Genomic DNA, 23,970 nt, shown 5'->3' on the forward strand with positions numbered 1-23,970 from the left:
TGTATAGACACGGGCCACTCTGTCCCTTCTCTACCAGGGACACTGTGAGCCAGGTGACGGGCAAGGCAGATGGAGGAGGGAAAGAAGCAAAGTCAGGCGGGAGAGGCAGCAAGACAGGGCATGTGAGGAGCAAAGCCCTGAGCGGTTGCCAGGGAGAAAGAAGAAAGACTTTCATGCTGACATTGTTTTCAAATAATTGCAGTTACTGAGAAAGAAACCACAGCTGATGACAGCAAATTATTGAGCCACTGAGATTCAGAAATGCGTGTAATGAGCGAAGAAAGCTGTGTGAGTCCACACCAGAGAGGGGGAGAGATAGAGAGAGGAAAGAAAGAGGGAAGTGGGGAGGGAGGGGAGAGAGAAGAGAGTGAGAGAGAGAGAGAGAGAGAGAGTAAATTCCAGTGGGGGAGGTAGTTGCTACTGAAGTGTTCATCCTCCCTTGTTTTATACCAGAGTGCTTATACCTTTTCTTTGCTTTTCTCTTCTACTTTTGGGAAAACAAATGTTATGTAAATGCCGGGCAAAGGGATGATTCATAACCCAGGTGGGTTGGAGCAGGACAGCAAGAGATTTCATCACACTACTCAGAACAGCGCACAATTTAAAACTTATGAATTATTTTTTTTTCTGAAATTCTTCAGTTAATATTTTTGGATTGCGGTTGACCACAGGTGACTCAAACTACAGAAAGTGAAACCGTGTATAATGAAAGGATGGGAGGACTACTATATATGTACAGATCTAGATCTATAGCTATACCTATATATATCTATCTACTTACACAATTATAGGACAAAATGCATGGCTTATGTTTCATGGTTTATGCAGGTGATTTATTGCAGCTGTGACAATTCCAGTACATGTCCCACAGTTGTGAAATTCCTGTTGTTTGCCTCCATGGCGGTTGGGAGGTGGGAGCACATGTCCTCCCAGCCTCGTTCTATGCCCCACTCATTGCTTCTGTTTGTGGAAGAGAAGGGTGGCTTGTCAGGAACAAGTAGCTCCACTTCCTGGGTCACATGCTACATAGCCAATGACTCTCGTACAGCAGGTGCCCTGATGGCTCGCTACAGAGCTGCTGGATCCGCAGTCTACTCCTTTGCTCAGGGCAGTGGCTATCGCAGGGAATGCCTGGTCGGCAAACAAGGTGGAGAGAATGCAGAGTGGAGTGAGGAGCCCACTGATGCTTTCCTCCAGGCCCTGGAGAGCCTTGGGTCTGAAGAAGAACACAGAGGCCCACGTGTGGTAGCATAAAATTCTGGGAACGCTCCATCTGCGCTGCAGGCCTGAGAATACCCAGTGTGACAGTGCTGAAAACATTCCCGGTTTACGCTTCTTAATACCAGTCTGTAAAAATAACAGTCCAACTGCATGAGATCATGGGGAGTTAGTGTGGGGCCATATGCTGTGGGCCGAGGCCGCGCTGACTGACATTTGGAGGCTTGCACTCTGGGACTTGTTGGTTTGGGAAGAGGAAGAAATCAGAGGGTGGGAGTGGAGCTAGGGAGTAGGACTAGAAGAAAGAGAATGAGAAAAAGGATGAATAAGCCTATTTTAGGAGATGTCCCATCAGTTAAGGAGTAACAGGAAAGGGTGGACAACATTACCATTTATTGGGCATCTACCATGTACCAGATAATGTTTGTATTTTTTCTTATTTTATCCTCTCTACAATTAACTAGCATTTTAAGCCCGGTTTTTCTCCAGTGGAGAAAACCGTGTCTTAGATATCGTAAGTAATTTGACTGAAGGCTGTTAAGGGGGTGGAGACAATATTCAGCCTGAGGTTTTTCCAACCCCAAAGCCTTGGTGATTATCATTATGCTGTAGGACTTGCATGTTAGGAAGATGTCAGTTTCATCATGAGTGCACATCTCCAGCTGGAATTTATGTTGCTGTGCGGAGCTGCTTTAGCTGATTTTATTTGACTGAACTCAACAGTTGTTTTAGGAGCCCTGGGATGAAGCTTTGCTCTCTGCTTTCCAGGGGCGAGTGATTTGGGATGGGCCATATGCACAGATGTGATGGCTGTTGGGTCCGGTTGTTAGGGATGAGTGACCAGTGACCAGTGGTCAATCTCTTAGAAAACACTCTCAGCCTCTTAGAAAACACCCCTGAGGAGAGGGTAATCCAGACTCAACTCTGAGGGACAGAAATGTCCCCTCCACTCTTCAGGTTCACCATCGAAAGAAGGACCACTAGTATCATTTGTGGGGGCACCCCTTCCCTTGGGCAAAATTCAAAGTAATTTAAAAATTTGATTCAGTTGTACCTCTATTTTTCAATAAGAATCTAGAAGCTACTGACTATCTTCTATTTCTCAGATGTTTTAGATGCACAGTATATTTTAATTTTCACAACAACCTCATTGGGTTGGAATTAACTCTATTTTATGGAGGAAGAAACAGAGGCTCAGAGAGGATAAGTCAGCTGCCCAGAACAAAACTATAATTAAGTTATTGTTTTGAGGTTCGGACTCATTCATTCTGTCTGATTTTAGAACTTTTTTTCCCACTAATGTCTAGCGCATCTCCAGAGGGACCAGCGAGACTCCTGTCTCATTAGGCACACTGGGTGTGCTCTGGTTAAAACTGCGCCCAAGGTGGTATTTATTACCAACTTAATAAATTATGTTGAGAATTTATTTAAAATCCCTGTATAATCCAGCTGTTGAATGACACTGTTCTTTAAATGGAAAACAAAGATCTTGTCTCTCTTCATGGAAAGTGGTTCACAGTTTTACAACAAAATTATATGTTTTATATAACAGCTTTATTGAGAGAATTCACACACCATTCAGTTTACCCATTGAAGGTGTAAAATTCAGTGTTTTGTAGTACATTCATAAGGGTGTGCAGCCCCAACCACAACTAATAATATTTTCATTTCTGCAACAAAAGTACATTTTTAATCAGAGAAAATAACATTACATAAAATTGAGAAAAAGAGGAGGATCTTTCCCGATTCTACTGGCTCCATTTATCATTTATCTCTATTGCCACACTTTCCGGTCTTTATTTACCAGAGATGCAGTCAGCTAGTTCCAATCATCTGTGCGTATTGTTTTATGTCTGCTTTTTTAAGTTGACATTTTCCATGTTGTTACTTTGCATTTTTAATGGCCCATAATATTCTCTCACATTGATGTGCAATAATTTACGAACCCACCGCCTTTTGCTGAACCATTAAGGTTTTTTTCTCTATCATAAATAATGTCACAGTGAACATCTTTGCACACGAAGCTTATTTCCCCTGTTGAATATATTTCATTGGGCTGTAGTCCCAAGAGTCAGCTTGCTGGGTTAAAGGGTATGAATGTTTTATTTCCCTCTCTCTCCTGCCCCATGTTTATTTCCAGAGAGGTGATACAATTTCAAAAAAAACAAAACAATATAGCATACATATATATATATAAAATACATAAAAAATCATTTAATGTTACCAAGGTTTTGGATTCATTATGTAAATCAGAGACAGGTAAAATCTGTGAGGTCAAATGTCACATATTTCTTGAGAGCCAGGAAAGATTGTCCTTTATGTGTCCCACCTGGTGACTTAAATAACTTTACCATTTTCCTTAGAAAATTATTCCCATGGAAAATGATGCCCTCAGTCTCCTGACCTATTATTGGTTGCTGTCAGCCTGGGGCAACACTTTGTTTCCAGCTGTTCTTAAAAGCCACTTCTTTAGCATTTAACCCTTTGAAGGCCTGCAGGGGTGAAGAGGGGTGGGTGAATGGCAGGGGTGGGGGTGGGGGGTTAGGAGGGTGAATGGATGCGGAGAGGGCTAGGAGGAGGGAGGGGGAGAATCCTTGTATATTTGCACCACTATGCCTTCTGGTTAGGGTGTGCTGTGACATCCTGCTACAAAAGCCAAACCCAGGAGATACACGTGGTGGCTGGAAAAATGAGAATATCCTCAACTTGCTCTGTTGCAAACAGCAACAATTCAGGAAGCTCTGATGCCATTAATGTCCACATGAGAGCAGCTATTAGTAGCCAGAGCGATGCTGAATGACAGAGAGAGACACAGAGGCTTTTTAGGGCTCAGGTGTATTCACCCCGATGCCTCACCTTCCCAGAAACATGTTGTGAACTTCAGGATTTGTGGCGTGCTTAGACAATACCAGACTCCCTACTGGATTCATAAAATTCTATATAAGTTAAAATGCTTTTGGCTGGAAGCTGTAGACAATCCAAGTCAAACTGGCTTAAAACATAACAAGAGTTTTCATGTTGTTGAAAAGTCCAGAGGCAGGGTTGACACTTAGCAAAGCTTGATCCGAGAGCTCAGGATGACACTGAATAGTTTTCTTTCTCTCCCCTCCGCTTTCCATCCTGTCAGCTACATCCAAGGCTGACTCCCCATGTGGTCGCAAGACAATTGCCAGTGGAGGGGGAATGCATGCTTTCCCGTTCATGACCAGCAGGAGACAGGGGTTTTTCTTTCTCTCAACCATGGAGCCTAAGTGCTAGAATTCACTGCCCCTGGACAAACTTAGGTCAAAGGCCCATTTCTGAATGAATTTTCTGTGTGTGTGATATGATCTTTCTTAATACATTTTTTAAATATCAGAAGTAATTATGTTCATATTAGTAATTTAGAAAGTAAATCGTGTTTATATTTATTTGCAATAGATATGAGTATTTTATATATGCATACACACAATGAACCTTTTTTTTTTTTTTTTTTTTAGACAGAGTCTGACTCTGTTGCCCAGGCTGGAGTGCAGTGGCACAATCTCAGCTCACTGCAAGCTCTGCCTCCCGGGTTCATGCCATTCTCCTGCCTCAGCCTCCCGAGTAGCTGGGACTACAGGCGTCCGCCACCACGCCTGGCTAATTTTTCGCATTTTTAGTAGAGATGAGGTTTCACTGTGTTAGCCAGGATAGTCTCAATCTCCTGACCTCATGATCCGCCCTCCTTGGCCTCCCAAAGTGCTGGGATTATAGGTGTGAGCCACTGCGCCCGGCCCACTGAACCAATTTTTGTGTTGAGAGGGTGAGGATACTGATTGGCGAATCATGCTTTAGACCAAACAGGGCCCACTTGTGGAGCTGGGGCTGGGATCAATCTCATTCAAACGGTGAGGCTTCAACATTGGGAAGGCAGCTAACAGCACCTCCTGTAATTCCTGTGGCAACCTTCCGGAGAAGGGATCACCCCATCTTTCCTTGAACTGCTTAAGTGATAAATTTATGTGATAAATCATTCTCTTTCCCCAAAATACAGTCAGCCCTCCCTATCTTCAGGTTCCTCATCCACAGATTCAAACAACAATAAAAATAATAAAAATACAGTATAACAATAATTTACATAGCATTTGTATACTTTTAGGTATTATAAGTAATGTAGGCCGGGCGCGGTGGCTCACACCTGTAATCCCAGCACTTTGGGAGGCCGAGGCGGGGGGATCACGAGGTCAGGAGTTCGATACCAGCCTGGCCAATATTGTGAAAACCCGTCTCTACTAAAAATACAAAAATTAGCAGGGCATGGTGGCGGGCGCTTGTAGTCCCAGCTATTCGGGAGGCTGAGACCGAAGAATCACTTGAATTCAGGAGGCGGAGGTTGCAGTGAGCCAAGATTGTGCCTCTGCACTCCAGCCAGGGAGACAGAGCAAGACTCTGTATCAAAACAAAAAAAAGTAATCTACAGATAATTTTAAGTATATGGGAGTATGTGCGTAGATCATATACAAATACTATACCATTTTACATAAGAAACTTGAAAATTAGAAATTTTGGAATGAGGGGGACCATCTTGGAACAAACCCCCTGTGGATACCAAGGGAAGGCTGTATGTGTGTATTTGGAGCATGTGCCCCTGATTCCTGAAAGATACATAAGGAAAAATGGGTTGCAGATTTTTCTAGTGAGACAGAATTGATTGATCAACAAACATGGCTGAGAAACATGAAGAGGATTATTGGGATACTGAATGATAAGCATGAACTGATGGGCTTCCCAGTAGCTTGTGAAAACTGGAGGCCTGGCCTTCAGGGTGAATGCGTGTGTGTGTCTCCCATTGGGTTAGCTGGTCCTTCATGCCCTCCCCAGAGGCACTGTGAGGGAGTTGGAGGAGCAGGAGACAGGAGGAGGTGACATTGGGTTCCAGAACCCTCCAAAGGAGCTGTTCTGCAGAAAGGACCTGGTTCAGGGTCTGCCCTAAGAATGTCCATCACTACCTTGTTTTCTAGACTTTCTTCTACTATCAGAGACCCTTGAACCAGAGCAACTCCATCTTGAATAGGAGCTGGGTAAAATAAGGCTGAGACCTACTGGGTTGCATTCCCAGATGGTTAAGACATTCTAAATTACAGGATGAGATAGATGGTCAGCACAAAATGCAGGTCATAAAGACCTTGCTGATCAAACAGCTTGCAGTAAAGAAGCCAGCCAAAACCTACCAAAACCAAGGTGGCAACGGGAGTGACCTCTGGTCGTCCTTGCTGCTACACTCCCACCAGCACCATGACAGTTTACAAAAGCCAGGGCAATGTCAGGAAGTTACCCTATATGGTCTAAAAAGGGGAAGCATGAATAATCTACCCTTGTTTAGCATATCATCAAGAAATAACCATTAAAGCGGGCAACCAGCAGCCCTCGGGGCTGCTCTGTCTACCAAGTAGCCATTCTTTTATTCCTTTACTTTCCTAATAAACTTGTTTTGCTTCATTGTATGGACTTGCCCTAAATTCATTCTTGCACAAGATCCAAGAACCCTCTCTGGGGTCTGGATCAGGACTCCTTTTCCTGTAACACTACCACCCAGTTGGGCATGTCCTGGGTGCTACATGAGGTGCGTTTGTCACAATAGCTGTTGAATTCTCTTTCTGGACTAAAAAGGACATTTGAAGTTGGGCCAGAGCAGAAGTGCTCAGGCTTGACCAGGTGTGGCCTGCATATGGCAGGCACAGGGACAGCTGAAAGGCAGTGTCCAGGGGAAGCCAGAATAGGGAGCCCAGGGGACGGCTGGGAGTGGGGACCAGCTGAAGGGCTAGATATGGAGGTGGCACTTGGATGGATGAACCTAGAGATCCAGTAGTAAGTGGACTTGAGGAAAGTTCTAGAACAACTCCCAGAGCTGCAGGGGCACTGTGCAGGGTGTCTGCAGCCTGAACATGGAGTCCTTCTGAATGGAAGCTGTCCTTTGCTGCTTTGGGAGCCTTTGATTATGCCCAAAGGAACAGGAGGAGGCTGGCTTTGGAAGCCTGCAGAGAAGGAAACTGGCTTCTCTACCCACCCTCTTGCCAGTGGGCTGCATGATCCTGGGAAGGCACTTCCCCTTTCCAATCCCAATTTTTTTCATTTGTTGGGATCCATTAACTGAGTGAGAGTCGGTGGTTGATTTCTGAGGTCTGCTTGAAAATTCTGCAAGCTGGAGGCGTCTCTTAAGGAGTTAATTGTTAATTCAAGTGTAAACTGAGGATGGCGTTAAGTGTGACCTCCTCCTGGGTTATTTGCATTTTATAATGCACTCCTAGGAGACCAGAATTCCTAGAAGATCCTAAAAGAATAGTGGTTTGGGTGTGTGGGGGTGAGGGTAGGGGGGAGAAAGAGATGAGTGAAAGGGAGAGAGAGAGCAAGTTCTTTGTTTAGAACACTTTAAATCAACAGAGCAAGACTCCGTCTCAAAAAAAACAAAACAAAACAAAAAAACAAAACAAAAAAACCCAACAAAACAAAACAAAAACCTTTAAATCTGAAATCTGTCCCTACTATACGGAAGGGTGAGGATTTTCTGAATCATCTGGGATGCTCAGTCCCTAGTAATACTCATGGTGGGATGTGCAGAAACCATTTTGAGTGTTTTATTTAGCTACGGTAGTTCTGTTTGAGCTAACTGAAATGCCAGATGTCGAGTCAGTGTGATATTTCACTTGATGATATTTGGAATTCTGGGGATGGAAAGCAATAGATGGTGCATTAGATTAGGTAACACTGGGCTCTTTAGTAATAAGAGGTCACCTCTCTGGCCAGATTTGGCTTTGGTTCTCTCATTTCTCATCTCTTATCCTTGCAACAGGCCCAACCAATGCTCGTCAGAACATACACCCCTTCCCACCAATGCTCGCCGGAACATACGCTCCTTCAGGCTGAGACTTGTCTGGAGCTGTCTTCTAGAGCCTGGAAGATAAGAGGTGCTCAATAATTGTGGCTGAAGTTTGCCATTATCAGCTCTGTCTTGTAGATAAGACAACTGGGACTCTGAGAAGTTCACTGGCTGGAGAGTGGCCAGTTCAGGTGGCTCCTGGGAGTGTTGGTCAGAAAGCTCAGGTTTCCTCTCTGGTGTCCCAGGCAGGTAGTCTCTTAGTCTCAGGACAGGCTGGGTTTGCCCTCTGCTGCAGAGTTAGGGGCCTGACTAGGGACTTTACTTTTCCTCCAGCTCTCAGGCTCCAGCCCGGCTGGCTGGTTGTCCAGCATTCTGGTCAGAGGCTGCTGGAATTGGTAGCCTTCTAGGAGAAAGTTTGTGAGACTGAAAGCAAACTACCTGCCTCTCATCCCAGCACCTCCCACCCTGCTTTCTCAGAAGTGAATAAATTGAGCTTGGCACTTCAAAGGAAACCACCGACAGTATGTGAGCTGGTAACATATGCAATGATAACATTCAAGCTTTAAAGCAAAAATTAGAATTTTGGAAAACATATTCATTATCAAGAGCTTGACAGGTTCCCAGCACTTAAAGACATTTCTGATGAGATTGGTAGTGATACCAACAAATGTGACGTTTTTAATATTATATAATGAAATATGTTAACATTTGGATGACTTGTGTAACTGTGAACTAATATTTCCCAAATGACTAATGAATGATTCTACAAAATCATGCATGGGTAAAAGATCTATTCAAACTGGCTGGTGGATTTTTAGGGAACATTGAAGAGCTCTTCAATATAATTTTGGATTCCACATTGCAAATAACCTTAAAAATTACCACTTTACTGAGTTTTCGTGTGGTAGCAAAGAATATATCAAATTATCTGCAATTATTAAATAACTTCTCCCTCTCCCAACTAAGTATCTTCATTTACTTCAACCAAAATAATATATTACAACAGAACGCAGAAGCAGATGCAAGAATTCAACTGTCTTAAGCCAAACATTCAAAAGATTTGAAAAAATGAAAAATATTGCTTTTTCCTCATTAATTTTTTGGAAATTACAATTTTTTATAAAAAATTTTATTTTTGTTAACAGGTAACAAGTTTAAAATTGTTACCTTTAGGCCAGGTGTGGTGGCTCACGCCTGTAATCCCAACACTTTGGGAGGCCGAGGTGGGCAGATCACAAGGTCAGGATATCGAGACCATCCTGGCTAACACAGTGAAACCCCACCTCTACTAAAAATACAAAAAAATTAGCTGGGTGTGGTGGTGGGCACATGTCGTCCCAGCTACTTGGGAGGCTAACGCAGGAGAATGGCATGAAATCAGGAGGCGGAGCTTACAGTGAGCCAAGATGGCACCACTGCACTCCAGCCTAGGCAACAGAGTGAGACTGTCTCAAAAAACAAACAAACAAGCAAACAAAACAACTTTCTCAGTTTTGTTTTCTAACATGGAAAATATTGGATATAATAAACTTAAGCAAAAGCTCTTTAGGATTCTAAGTTATTTTTAAGAGTATAAACAGTACCCCACCCCCTGCCAAAAACTTTTGAATTGCTGATCTAAAATATACAAAGAATTCCTACAAAGCAACAAGAATAAGACAGTATCCCAACAGAGAAAAAAAAAAGAGCAAAGGATGCAAACAGGTGATTTACAAAAAGAATGAACAGGCATACAAAGAAAGAGTTGTTTGAACTGTTTATTAATCAGAGTGCAAATAAAAACGTGACACATTACCTTATACCTACTAGGCTGGCAAAACATAGAATGCCAAATAATGACAAGTGTGGGTGGGGTTTGAGGACAGAAAAACCCTCATGTATAGTTGGTAGGAGTGAGAAAAGTATAGTAGTGATGTCGAAAGCATTCTAATAGTAATTATTTCAGTTAAATATGCTTTTTTTTTTTTTTTTTTTGAGATGGAGTTTAACTCTTGTTGTCCAGGCTGGAGTGCAATGGCACAATCTTGGCTCACTGCAACCTCCGCCTCCCGGGTTCAAGAGATTCTCCTGCCTCAGCCTCCCGAGCAGTCATGCACCACCACGCCTGACTACTTTTGTATTTTTAGTAGAGACGGGCTTTCTCCACGTTGGTCAGGCTGGTCTTGAACTCCTGACCTCAGGTGATTCGCCCACCTTGGCCTCTGAAAGTGCTGGGATTACAGGTGTGAGCCACTGCGCCCGGCCTCGCATAGTTCTTATGACTTACCAATTCCATGTTTGGGTGTATGAACAAAACAAATTGTCAGGCACAAGTCATTTGGTGTGTGTACAGATGTTTATTCTCCCTGCTTGCAGGGACAGGGATCTGAAGCCTCCTGGGAACCCATCACTGGTGAGTGAATTGGGAAAATGTAAATGCATGCTACCAGATGTACACATACCATGAGTATATCCCAAAGACAGTGCTACAAGAAATGAGAGAAACAAGCAGAAGTAATCCACAGCACGATATCATATATGTAAATTAAAATGACAGTCATACAAAGCAATTCATGTTTTGCAAGAAAACAAATTAAAGAATCTATATTGCATTGGTTTCCTAGGACTGTTAGGAGCTACCACTAACCGGGTGGCTTAAAACAAAAGAAATTATTCTCTCATAGTTTTGGAGGCCAGAAGTCCAAAATTGAGGTGTCAGCATGGTTGGTTCCTTCTGGGCCTCCAAGGAAGAATCTGTTCCATGCTTCTCTCGTAGCTTCTGATGGTGCTGGCAATTCTTGGTCTTCCTTGGCTTGTAGATGCATCACTCCAGTCTGCTTCTGTCTTCCTTCTCTGTGTGCCCATGCCTCTCTTTGCATTTACATTTCTCTCTTTTTATAGGGACACTAGTCACATTGGATTTAAGGCCTGCCTTACTCTAGTGTGACTTGACTTCAACTTGATTATATCTGCAAAGACTCTATTTCTCTATTTCACAGGCTCTGAGTGGACATGAATTTTGGGGGAACACAATTCAACTGGGTACATAGAGTAAATATATGAGAATGGCTGGCCACACAGGGGAGGGAATGGGAATGGGAGATGGAATACAGAGGCATAAACAATGGCCAAGCAAGAGGTGGGCCTGGACACAGCTGGCAGTGGTGTGCACATACTAAGAGCCACACAAGGAAACTTCTCTGTATCCATTTTGGCTCTAGATTCAGGAAAACAACAGCAACAAAACCAAAACAAAAAACAGTAATAAAAACAAAACCTTGCCTGGCTAAATTTTTCTTTCTTTTTTTTTTTTTTTTGGCATGGTGGCACACGCCTGTAGTCCTAGCTACTCGGGAGGCTGAGGCAGGAGAATTGCTTGAACCCAGGAGGCAGAGGTTGCAGTGAGCCGAGATCATGCCATTGCACTCTAGCCTGGGCAACAGAGCAAGACTCTATCTCAAAAAANGAGGATTCTTGACCCCCAGTCTGACTTTCACATGGGTTTGAGGATAGAATTTACACTATCCAACAATTCCAAAAGATCCCAAGCAAAAACTGAGTTAAAAGTAGTAATGATTTGGCAATGCCTTCTGCCATTTTGCCAAAGTAATTATAAATCCTCTTCGAAGAAAAAATAACCTCTTAACTCAGGCTTCAAAGAACTTCTACAGCCAAAGTTCCTCAAAAGTCAAGAGAGGTAAAACAGAACATAGAACTTCCACACAAGTAAAGGAAGAATATGGAATAAGACAATCAAGGAAGGCAAACACAGAAAAGTAATATAGAAAAACAACTTATAGAAAGCACAAAGACTAAAATGGACTCAAATGTATCAGTGTTCAAAATAAATATAAATCATTTAAACTTGCCAGTAGAGACAAGTTGTCAGAACAGATGAAAAAGAAACAGAACCCAGTAATATGCTTTTTACTTGAAACATGAGGATCCAGAAAGTTTTAAAACATATAAATGGAAAAAAGTTTTTAGCAAGTAGTCCATGAATGCTCATTTGTGAAGCTTTATTAATATTAGGCAAAAATATGCTTTAGGGCAAAAAGGTCTTACCAGAGTAAATGCAGAATATAAGATGGATTCAAATGAAAAATTGATTAATGCTATTCATTAATTGCATTAATTAAAAAATAATTATTGCAATAGATGTAGAAAAGTTATTCAATATAATTTGGCATTTATTCATAAGTATTCTTAAACTAGAAGAGAACTTTCTTAATCTGATGAAGGCACTTCTCAAAATAATCTACAACTAATCTCATACTTAATGATAAGCTATTGGAGACAATTTATTTTTATTTTATTTTATTTTATTTTGAGACGGAGTTTGGATTTGTCGCCCAGGCTGGAGTGCGGTGGCGCAATCTTGACTCACTGCAACCTCCGCCTGTCAGGTTCAAGTGATTCTCCTGCCTCAGCCTCCTGAGTAGCTGGGATTACAGGCACCTGCCACCACGCCTGGCTAATTTTTGTATTTTTCGTAGAGATGAGACTTCACCATGTTGGCCAGGCTGGTCTCAAACTCCTGACCTCAGGTGGTCCCCCTGCCTCGGCCTCCCAAAGTGCTGGGATTACAGACGTGAACCACCGTGCCTGGCCCAAGACAATTTATTAATAGGAACAAGACAATCATTCTTGCTCTAGCTGCATCTTTTAAACTTTGTACAGTAATCCTAAACAAAGTAGCAAATTACAGTAGTATAAGGATTGTCATCATTTGGACATGAATATACAGAAAACCCCATGAATATACAGAAAATTTATATTGATGTAAAATGAATACACAACACAAAATTGCATTTCTAAGCCACCATTAGAATATGTGATTTCAAAGGATATAATTTAAAATAACATATACAAGTAAAGTGCTTTGGAAATCTAAAATGTTCAAGAGTTTTACAGATAAAACATATTCAACGTTATTTAGGTCTTTAAAAAACTTAAAAGAAGCACAATGTTTATAGATATGATGTCTGGATGTCATAAATAGATTAACATTCTCCAAATTGATTTATAGAAATTCTAACTGGACTCTCCTTTAGATGACCACAAACTGGTTCTGAAATTTCTATGGAAGATCAAGGGACCAAGTATAACCAGGGCATTCCTGAAGAAGAAAACCCAGGAGGATGTTTGCCTGATACAAAGATTTAATACGAAGCTACAGTTATTAATTAATATATCGAGAGTCCTCTTGGGCAGGACTTTCTACCAGGTCTTCCCTGAAAAAGCCACTTACCTTTCTGTGGCCACCTGCGGCAGCAACTTGCTTCCAATGCTCTGCCAGCAGACAGGGAGCATCATCTATAGCTGCTTGCCCTTGGCTGTTCTCAGGTGGGAGTAAGATGCCAATCCAATCCCACAGACGCTGCAACCCTCAAATTCTGTGTTAATACTTTTGATGTTGCTCCACTAGCTTGAGGTGAAGGGACAGACACTGCAGTCCCCTCTCCTGTGGAGATGGGTGGGAACCTCTACAGCCAGCTCCATGCCTTCAGGGAAATTGATGGTGACCATGCAGGCAGAAGCCGCTTGGTGCCCCCTGGAAGGAGAACCCACCATGTGATCTAATGGGGGCACATGGCACCTACCGTTGTCCCCAGCCTCTGGGACTGCTGCCAAAAAAACAAATGCTGAGACAAAGAGTCACATTTAATATCCTGTTTTGGTGATTTCTAAAATAGGATTGTGACAAATGGAACCCGATCAGTTCTCACTGACTCTCTGCCCATCTGTTTCTGTTTCCTTTGTGTGTTTGCTCCATCAGAGCAAATATTTATCAGTTGAGGTGACGAAAGGCACTGAAGCATGGAATGATGGGTGTGTGCTAGGCTCCTCTTCACGTGAGGGTGGTTTGTCCCTACATCAAAAGAAGAGGTGTTGGGGCAGAGGGCTTAAAATCCGACAGACATTGATTGGAACTTTGGCTCTAAGTAGCTCTGTGCTGGAACCGTGTTGCTTTCCTTCTCGGAGCCTCAGTTTCATTGTAAAAGGAGGAGGAACGTGCCTCCAAGCAGGGTTGTGTCCACAGCGGAGGACCCAGGTTGTTGCTCAATACACGATGGTCCCTTCCCTCCTCAAAGCCTTGAACAGAGCAAACGGGTGTCTGTGTAACCACATTTTTCTATACTTTATAGACTCCAAATAAATAGCATCAGGTAATAGTCATGTTAACAGGAGGGCTATTGCCCCATTAAAGTTGTAAAACAAGTTTCTCCCATCTTTGTTTTAAACCATGTCCGCCCATACGCACACATTCTGTGGTGTGAAATCCCGATGCCTCCACCTTCCCCTTCCCTATTTGTAGGCTGTTTCTCTTGGCAGCAGCCTAGAATCCAGGCCTTCGATAGTTGAAGCGATTGCTACCCCTTTCTGTGTGTGAGAGCAAGAGAAGTGGGTGGAGGGAAGGGACAGGAGCTCGGGAAGAGGTGATTAACACATATTTCCCTGGTGGGTCATGCTGCTTTCATGGGCATGGGCATGGGCATCCTAACATCCCGGGGTGTTTCCTCTCCTAAGCAGAAGGCACTGGGGTTGATTTAACAGAATTTTTTTTTTTTTTTTGGCTACTGTTATTTAAGGCTCTCTTGTGGGTAGGTATGATACCATAATATCTTGGGGATATTTGATCCTTAAACAGCACCTACCTGATCACACTTGCTTGACCCCCTTCCCAATCTCAGACATTTCTCATGATCAGTCACCTTGGTTGGAACTCAGGCTGGTGTCTCTGGATTCAGACCTTGAATCCAGAGACCTCAGATCTCGCTGTGTAAGGGATGGAAGGCTTGGTGGTGGTGAGGTAGGGAGTGGCAATTGGAATTGAAGGTGTCCCTGAGATTCTGACCCCATTCTTCCTTTCCTCTTCCACTTAGGAACTTCTGCCCAATCCCTGGGGTGGTGAGGCTGTAACCACAAAGGTATAAGAGAAGACGACTAGTTTTTTAATGGGTAAATGATATTTATTTTTATTTTTATTTTTTTACTTTTTACTTCAGTAGGTTTCTGGGGGAATAGGTGGTATTTGATTACATGAATAAGTTTTTTTTTTTTTTTTTTTTTTGAGACGGAGTCTTGCTGTGTTGCCCAGGCTGGAGTGCAGTGGCACAATCTCAGCTCACTGCAAGCTCCGCCTCCTGGGTTCACGCCATTCTCCTGCCTCAGCCTCCCGAGTAGCTGGGGCTACAGGTGCCCACCACCATGTCCGGCTAATTTTTTTGTATTTTTTAGTACAGATGGGGTTTCACCATGTTAGCCAGGATGGTCTCGATCTCCTGACCTGGTGATCCGCCTGCCTTGGCCTCTCAAAGTGCTGGGATTACAGGCGTGAGCCACCATGCCCGGCCTTGAATAAGTTCTTTAGCAGTGATTTTTGAGATTTTGATACATCACCCAAGCAGTGTACACTATACCCAATGTATATGTAGTCTTTTATCCCTCACCCCCCTCCCACCCTTACCTTGAGTCCCCAAAGACTAATGTATCATTCTTATTCCTTTGCGTCCTCATAGATTAGCTCCCACATATAAGTGTGAACACACGATGTTTGGTTTTCCATTCCTGAGTTACATCACTTAGAATAATGGTCTCCAATTCCATCTAGGTTGCTGCGAATGCCATTATTTGAAATTTGTCTGGTAGGCTGGGAGGTAAAGTAGTGGGGCAAGGCAGAGAGTGAGGAACAGGCTTGCAGGATGCTCCAGAACCCAGCATGTTCCCAAAGGTGGCAGTTGTCAGTTACATTCCCATGCTGGCCAGGGTTCAAGGGCCCGGAGCAGGGTACTTTTAAGAGATGCTGGTATTAATATTGGACCAGAAGTTGTCTGTGGTATAAACAGTGCCTTCATCCAACTTCATTCTTTAATTACCTCTTTAAAAATTGTATTATTTATTTATTTCGAGACAGGCTTATAAGACTGGCTAATTTTTGTATTTTTTGTAGAGTCGGGTTTTTTCCATGTTGCCCAAGCTGGTCTAGAACTCCTGGCCTCAAGCGATCTACCTGACTTGGCCTCCCAAAGCGCTGGGATTACAGGAGTGAGTCACTGTGCTCTGCCTTTATTTACCTTTCTTCCACGCACAGAGGCTTTGGATGAGGTTGTATGCATGCATGTAAACTAGAGAAAGATTTCAAGCAAACACATAATATAGGAATGTTGTAACCCAACAGGCACTTTCCATTCATTCATTCACTCATTCATTCATTCACAAAGCCTTGTCAAACATTTATTATGTGTTCCAGGATACAGTGGCGAAAATAATGAACACGTTTGTTATCTGGGGCTTACCTGTCATTATTAGACATTAATCAAATAATTGCACAGATAAACATATAATTTCACAGTGTGCTCAGTGCTGTGAAGGAGAGCACAGTGACATGAAAGAGGATATAGGGGATGAGGGGCTTTCCTGAGAAAGTGACATCTGAGCCAGGAATTGAAAGATGAGTAGAGGATAAGGAGGCAGAGGCAGGATGGGGTTGGGGAGACTGGAGTGGAAAAAATCCAGTCCAGATGATGGGATGGTAGAATTAAATGTTTTAGGGCATCCTAGTGGAGGTGAGTAGAGTTTTGGGGGGCACTGCCACAAACCCCCTGTGTATCATAGATGTCAGGAGTCTGAGGATGGGCGGGTTCCCCTAGATCCAGCACTTCCAGCAAGTGACCTTCTAATTGGTAGCTAGGTTTGTAGAAATAACCCTCCTTCCCAATTGTTTATATACTTCTTTGTTCTGCAGACAAAAGCATTTTTGATGTTACGTGAAAATGTGGGTTTTAAGTGTGGCGATTGCATGAAAGTATAGGCTGACTTGCTCTGCCTGGAATAATGATTGGAAGAGTGGCAGGTGGGGTCAGGAAGGTGGTTGGGGAGTGAAGATGGGGGAATCAGGAATGGAAAGAAGAGAGGATACTCCCTAAGCAAGGCTGGGGTCCTTGTGGGAGGCAGAGGTGTTAAGCAACACTAGGTATGAAATCTGGGACATGAGCCACCATCGTAATTGCAGTGGAATGAGGTTGCTTCTGTGACCAGTCAGAAAGGACCATGTTGCCCCAAGGCTGGAGATAAGGGGAATGGGGAACCTCTCCAGTTTGGAAGTTAAATATCACAATTCACTACCTAGCAGTTGCATCCTAGGATCTGTGACTAAGCTACGCATCAATTTACTGGAGTTGGCTTCTGCCTCAGATTCTTCAAGCCCCACACAGGCTGCTGGATTCTCCAGTCTTCCAAGCTGGCCCTGAGTGTTACGATTCAGACAACTCAACATGGAAAGAGAACATGCCTGGGGCCGAGGGGCTCGGCTACTCTCCCATAACAGCGAACGGGAATTCCAGGAAAGCACTGGGCTTGGGGTCAGAGGGCGTGCACTTACCACCGCTACTAATTCATTGGCCTCACAAAAACATTTACTAATTATAATGATAACCATAATGTTTATAGTTTACATAGGATTAAATTACAAATTTTCACATGCCAGGAGTTGCACTAAGTGTGTTACCTCCAACAGGGTTCAAATATTCCCATTTCACTCATGGGAAAGAAAATTACTAAGTGCAATGTGTTGAATAGTGTCCCCGGAAAGATCTGTCCAAGTGTTCAACCCTAGTTTCTGTGAATGCGGCTTTATTTGGAAATAGGGTCTTTTTTTTTTTTTTTGAGACGGAGTCTCGCTCTGTGGCCCAGGCTGGAGTGCAGTGGCCGGATCTCAGCTCACTGCAAGCTCCGCCTCCCGGGTTCCCGCCATTCTCCTGCCTCAGCCTCCCGAGTAGCTGGGACTACAGGCGCCCACAACCGCGCCCGGCTAATTTTTTGTATTTTTAATAGAGACGAGGTTTCACCGTGGTCTCGATCTCCTGACCTTGTGATCCGCCCGCCTCGGCCTCCCAAAGTGCTGGGATTACAGGCGTGAGCCACCGCGCCCGGCCGGAAATAGGGTCTTTATACGTATAATTAAGTTAAGGATCTCCAGATGAAGTCCTCCTGGATTTAGGGTGGGCTTTTCTTTACAGGGAAGGAGAGGGAGGTTTGACAGAAAGACACACAGAGAAGGCAGCCATGTGAAGACAAGGCAAGGATTGGAGTTCCTCAGCAACAAACCAAGGAACACCCACGGTTGGCAGAAGCCAGCAGAACCCAGGAGAGAGGCATGGGACAGCTCTCCTGTAGAGCCTCCAGAGGGAACCAACCTTGCCGGCACCTTGACTTCAGACTTCTGGTCTCCAGAATTGTGACAGAATAAATTTCTGTTGTTTGAAGCCACGCAGATTGTGGTAATTTGTTACAGTAGTCCTAGGAAGCTCATACACTTTCTCAAGGACATCTAGACAGTAAAAAGTAAGCCAGGATTTAAACCCAGATCTGCGAACTTCAGGTCCCTAGCAAATATGCCATATGAAGTCTTCAGCTCATTTCCTTAACAGAAAAGTGGAGGGTTAAATTCTGTGACCTGAGATCCCTTTGAATGCTGTGTCTGTGGATTCAAGGGCCAATCTAAAAGTCAGATCTGAAGGTGAGATTCAGTCTTGTACCTGAGGAGGCAAGTTTGACCACCGCTGGGCTCCGAGGACCTCATGTCTGAGAATTCCCTGGTGATAGTGACTCAATGTCTCCATTCATTGTGTAGCAGGAGACCAAGATGAGATAGAAATAAAAGGAGAGAGAAGAATACAGTCTAATCCCTGGGTCCCAAAAACCATTTATCCCAATGCCAAATTGGAAGGACCCAACAATGTGATAGAGAACACATTCAAATGAGCACACTGTGGGATGGGACTGCATCAGGCCAGGCAGTGTTTGCAGATACAGATGCTCAAAGCAGGGATGGGAGAGTTCTCTGTTATATTCTGCTCCTGCCACACCCAGTGCCTTGGGGGGGGTGGGACCAAGGGTAGCTAATTCCTTAAAGAGGGACAAGGATGGCCAAAGTCCTTTGAGATGGGAGAAAACACCTATGAGTGAAAGACATGGCTGACGTATCAAAGAACGGTCATATACATTGTGATGCCATTTCACCGACAAACCAATTATACAGAGGGAGGGGCCACAGGAAGAGGGTCTAAGGAAGGGATTTGTAATGATCAGAGCTGTCTAGAAGTGAAGGACCTATCATTGATCAGTAAAGCATTCCTTATTATTGGACATGAACCAAAACTATCCTGGGGACTATTTGGTAGAGCTGTGGTAGTAGGTTTTGGATCATCAGATGAGATGCTGGATGGGATAGTTTTATATTTCCTGTCAACTCGAAGAGGCAGGGATTCTAACGTCTGGTATTTCAATGCCTTCTCCCCTTTCTGGACTGCCTACCCCTCTCTGTAGTTTTTGTGGGATGGTTTTGGCCAGATCCTGTCGAAGGACCTGAGATTCATTCAGAAGAGGCACTGAGGGTAGTCTGTGTTGGGATGCGATGCTCCAGAGATTGGGGCAAAATATGTACCTGAAAGAGCTGGAATTAGTGTCATCTAAGGGCTAAGCTTAGGTCCTGGGAGCAGGGTGTGGCCCTTCACAGGAGAAGGGGACAAAAGGTCAGAAGCCGTAAAGGAGGAGCCAGGAAGAAAATGGAATATAAAATGGGTAAAAATGAATGACTTGGGAAAATGGAGAAAGGGAGGGCGTGAGACACACACACACACACACACACACACACACACACACACACACACAAGAGAGAGAGATGGGCTCAGAACAGAGCCTCTCCCCAGCAGCGGGGGCAGCCCACAGCTACTCTGTTCTTGGGCAGTGGTCTCTGAATAGCAGAATGCACATGGATGTTGGAGTTCCCAGACCTAACCCATCAGGAGTGTGGGGCCAGTTTGGAAGGTTTCCTGTCTTGTTTAGGGAAGTCACCCATGGACAGTCCAGAGTATTTCTGGATAATCTAGTAGTGAATTTGAGAAGATAACAGAGGGACCAGGGAGTTCAGTTAGAATGACAAGAAGACTGTGATCTGGTCCCATTTTCCAGAAGAGCAAACCTTCCCAGGGAGCTTACTTAACGAACTCACCATGCTGGGTGCTGGGCTGAGCATCTCCTGCACTTGGACATATTAGTGGCAGCAACAACTTTGTGTGATGGCAGCTGTTTCTTGTTTTAATTTTACAGTCGATGAAAATGGCAGTTGAAGCCATTCAGCTGCTAAGTGGCTAAGTTGGCCATCAAGCCTGGGTGGGCCTCACCTTGAGGCTGGTGCCTCACCACTCCTTGGGCCTGAGGTGCTCAGGCCACAGGGTGTTAATACTGGAAAAGACACCAGAGATTCTCTCCCGCAACCTGTAGTTTTTTTTTTTGTTGTTGTTGTTGTTGTTTTTGTGAGACGGAGTCTCGCTCTGTCGCCCAGGCTAGAGTGCAGTGGTACCATATTGGCTTATTGCAAGTTCCACCTCCGGGGTTCATGCCATTCTCCTGACTCAGCCTCCCAAACCTCCCAAGTAGCTGGGACTACAGGCACCCACCACCACGTCTGGCTAATTTTTTGTATTTTTTAGTAGAGATGGGGTTTCACCGTGTTAGCCAGGATGGTCTCGATATCCTGACCTGGTGATCCGCCCACCTCGGCCTCCCAAAGTGCTGGGATTACAGGCGTGAACCACCATGCCTGGCCTGCAATCTGTTCTTTTTACGAAGGAGAGAACCGTGGCCTGCAGAGGGGAGGACGTGGCTTTCCTCAAAGTTTTATTTTTGGAACAAGCTTCCAAGCTGGGGTTGGAAAGCCGGGAATCCTGCCCTGGGTCTCCAGCTCTTTGTCTTGTTTGGGTGCCGAGGGAGCTTGGCTTCTTGCCCTGGTTCCATCACTGACAGCTGAGCAAACCTCAGGCTTCCTTTTCTTTAACTGTGAATTAAAGTCCTCCAGCTTGAGTCACTCCTGGGCTCAGGTGGTATTATTATCGAGACTAATTCCATGGCTAGAGAGAGGGCTGAGCCTTTCCTGGGGAAACAAGGCCACTTACAAGACACTATTACATTATTATTTTTTAACTGCCCTGATGTATTTGTAACCAAGGCTTCTTAGAATGATATTAAAATGTAAATAGAGAAAGGATCCAAAATTTAAACTGCAATTTTTCCTGCCATTTCCTGGTCAGCATAAGGAATATTGAGTTTTCTATCTAAGTGCTCATATAAGATATGAAATACCTGGGTAACGAGAGCAATTTGCTACTTAAATTGGAACCTTGCAAATCAATTATCAGGAACTAGAGCATGCATTTTCTCCTAAGCCAAAAAAAATTATTCTTCAAAATGACATTTGGCTCACTGCATGTCATAATCAAACGAGAAGTGAGCTCTAGTGCAGTAGCTCCACATCTAGGTGAAAAGGGAAACAGAAATTATCCCCAAAGCTGCAAATCTTCTAAGATATGTGATCCTATATGTTCAAGACTGAAACAAGCCTTAGGAATTTAAAGAGTTTAAGAAGTAAAATTTGATTCAAATTCACTTCTTTACTGAAACTTGCAAAGCAAAAATCCCCAGTTTCTCTGGGCGGCATTTTATTGCCTGGCTATAGGTCTAGACAGGTCTAGAGGCAGGGGTGCAGAGTGTGGGGGAAGGGCAGTATTTCATAATATAGCAGTGGGAAAGGAGCTTAGTGGTTCTTTGGTATGGCGATTCTCGATCCTGGCTGCTCGGTGGAATTGCCTGGGATGCTTTTAAAAACCATGGCTGGGACTGGGCACGGTGGCTCACGCTTGTAATCCCAGCACTTTGTGGTGGCCGAGACAGGTGGATCACCTGAGGTCTAGAGTTTGAGGTCAGCCTGACCAACATGGAGAAAGCCCGTCTCTACTAAAAACACAAAAGTTAGCCGGGCGTGGTGGCACATGCCTGTAATCCCAGCTACTCGGAGGCTGAGGTGGGAGAATCATTTGAACCCAGGAGGTAGAGGTTGCAGTGAGCTGAGATAGAGCCATTGCACTCCAGCCTGGGCAACAAGAGCAAAACTCCGTATCAAAACAAAACAAAACAAAACAAAACAAAAAGCCATGGCTGGCCAGGTACAGTGGTTCACGCCTGTAATCCCAGGATTTTGGGACACCGAGGCAGGCAGGTTGCTTGAGCCCAGGCGTTTCAGACCAGCCTGGGCAACATGGCAAAACCCCATTTCTACAAAAAGTACAAAAATTAGCCGGGTGTGGTGGTACATGCCTGTAGTCCCAGCTACTCGAGAGGCTGAGGTGGGAGGATCAATTAAGCCCAGGAGGCAGAGATTGCATTGAGCCGAGAGCCCACCAGTGCACTCCAGCCTGGGCAACAGAGTGAGACTGTCTCAAAACAACAACAACAACAACAAAACCATGGCTACCTGGGTTCTACCCCTAGAGATTCTGATTCAATTGATCCAGGTTGTTGGAGCTCAGCTCCTGTATTACTTAGAAGATTTCCCAGGTGACTGTCATGTGCAGCCGGGCTCGAACCTAAGCTTCTCACAGGAGTCCTGTGACGATTAAATGAGATAAATGAAGAACGCACACCCAGAGCAGTACCTGGAACCCAGGTGCTTATGCATGGTGGCTTCCCTCCCCTGGCCTCTGGGTTCCTCCATCTCTCCCTGCCCCACTGCCTCCACACCTTCTACCTCCCTCCACCCCATCATTCCCATCCCCTGCCCACCCTCAGCCCTGTTCCTGATGAGTTAATATAAGCAAAATCCTTTTCAAATCTCATCAAAGTGCCTGTTGTTATGATCCTGTGTGTGCGTGTGCACTTGTGCGTGTGTGTGCGTGTACACGGGCATGATGGGTTCTATACTCTCTTCAGAGGCAAGCGGTTGGGTGGGAGGAGTGGATCTATGACTTCTGGCAGAGTGTAGGGAGCTTTCCATTTGCTCATGAGGGTTCCTCCTTGGAGCATTCATTGTCGTTGTAACTGAGGTGTGCAGACTGCCAATTCAGACTCTCCTAGGCTGGAGACAGGCGACCGAGTAAAGGGAAGCATTGCACGTTCCTGTGGCCCGGGGGCTCCCCTTGGGAGTGAAAAAGGGAGGGCGATTCCAGGTCTGCAAGGAGTAGTGGGCAGTCCAGAGCATCCTGTTTGTTGGAGGCAGGGCAGAGCTGGCCCCCAAGTGCTTTCTCTTGTGACCCTCAAGCCCTTGGGTCTTGTAGCTACTGCATATTCAGGTGTACAGGGGTGAAGAGGCCCATATTGGAGTGTTCTTTTCCAGCATGCATTTGGGCTCCTTCATTTCTGAGAGGGCCACAAGGGAAGCCCACCTGAGCCAGAGTTTGAGAAAGTCCGTTTCATCATGGCTGACCTTTAGAAGCGGAAGTATAGTATACAAGTGCTCAGGGTCATTATCACATGCATCATCTCAAACATTTATCTTTCTGGTGTGTGTGTGTGTTGAGACCATTTAATATCCTCCTTCTAGGTATTTGAAACCATATATGATTGGTAACTATAGTCATCTTACAGTGATATAGAACACTAGAACTTATTCCTCCTATTTAGCTGTAATTGTGTATCCCTTATATGTATAATCTATACAATTATATGTATAGAAATATCACAATGTACTCCATAAATATGCACAATTGCTCATCCATTTAAAAAATAATTTTATTACCAAAGAAGCAGCAGAAGTGTGCAAAGCAAATATTTGCCCCTTCATAGATTGTTTCAAATCTTTTGGCAAATTGGATGTGAGTTATTGTTAAGGTTGTAATGAGGAATCAGTGTCTCAGCTGGCAGCAGCAGGTGTCTGGGGAGATCTTAACCTACCTCTTCAAACCCCTGAAGAACTTCCCTAAGCATCTGGCTGACCTCAGACCAGCCCTCCAATGCCCTTCTCTTCACGAACCAGCTGAAGGACCCTTCTTGGAATTGCTAATTTCTCTCCTTCATTATAACTCATGCTATACATATTTATTCGGTGTTTTGTTCATCTTCATTGTTAAGGAGTGGCTTAGCTGTACCTTTATTTTTCT

The sequence above is a fragment of the Theropithecus gelada genome, chromosome 7b, assembly GCF_003255815.1.
Source record: "Theropithecus gelada isolate Dixy chromosome 7b, Tgel_1.0, whole genome shotgun sequence".
NCBI classification, from domain to species: Eukaryota; Metazoa; Chordata; class Mammalia; order Primates; family Cercopithecidae; genus Theropithecus; species Theropithecus gelada.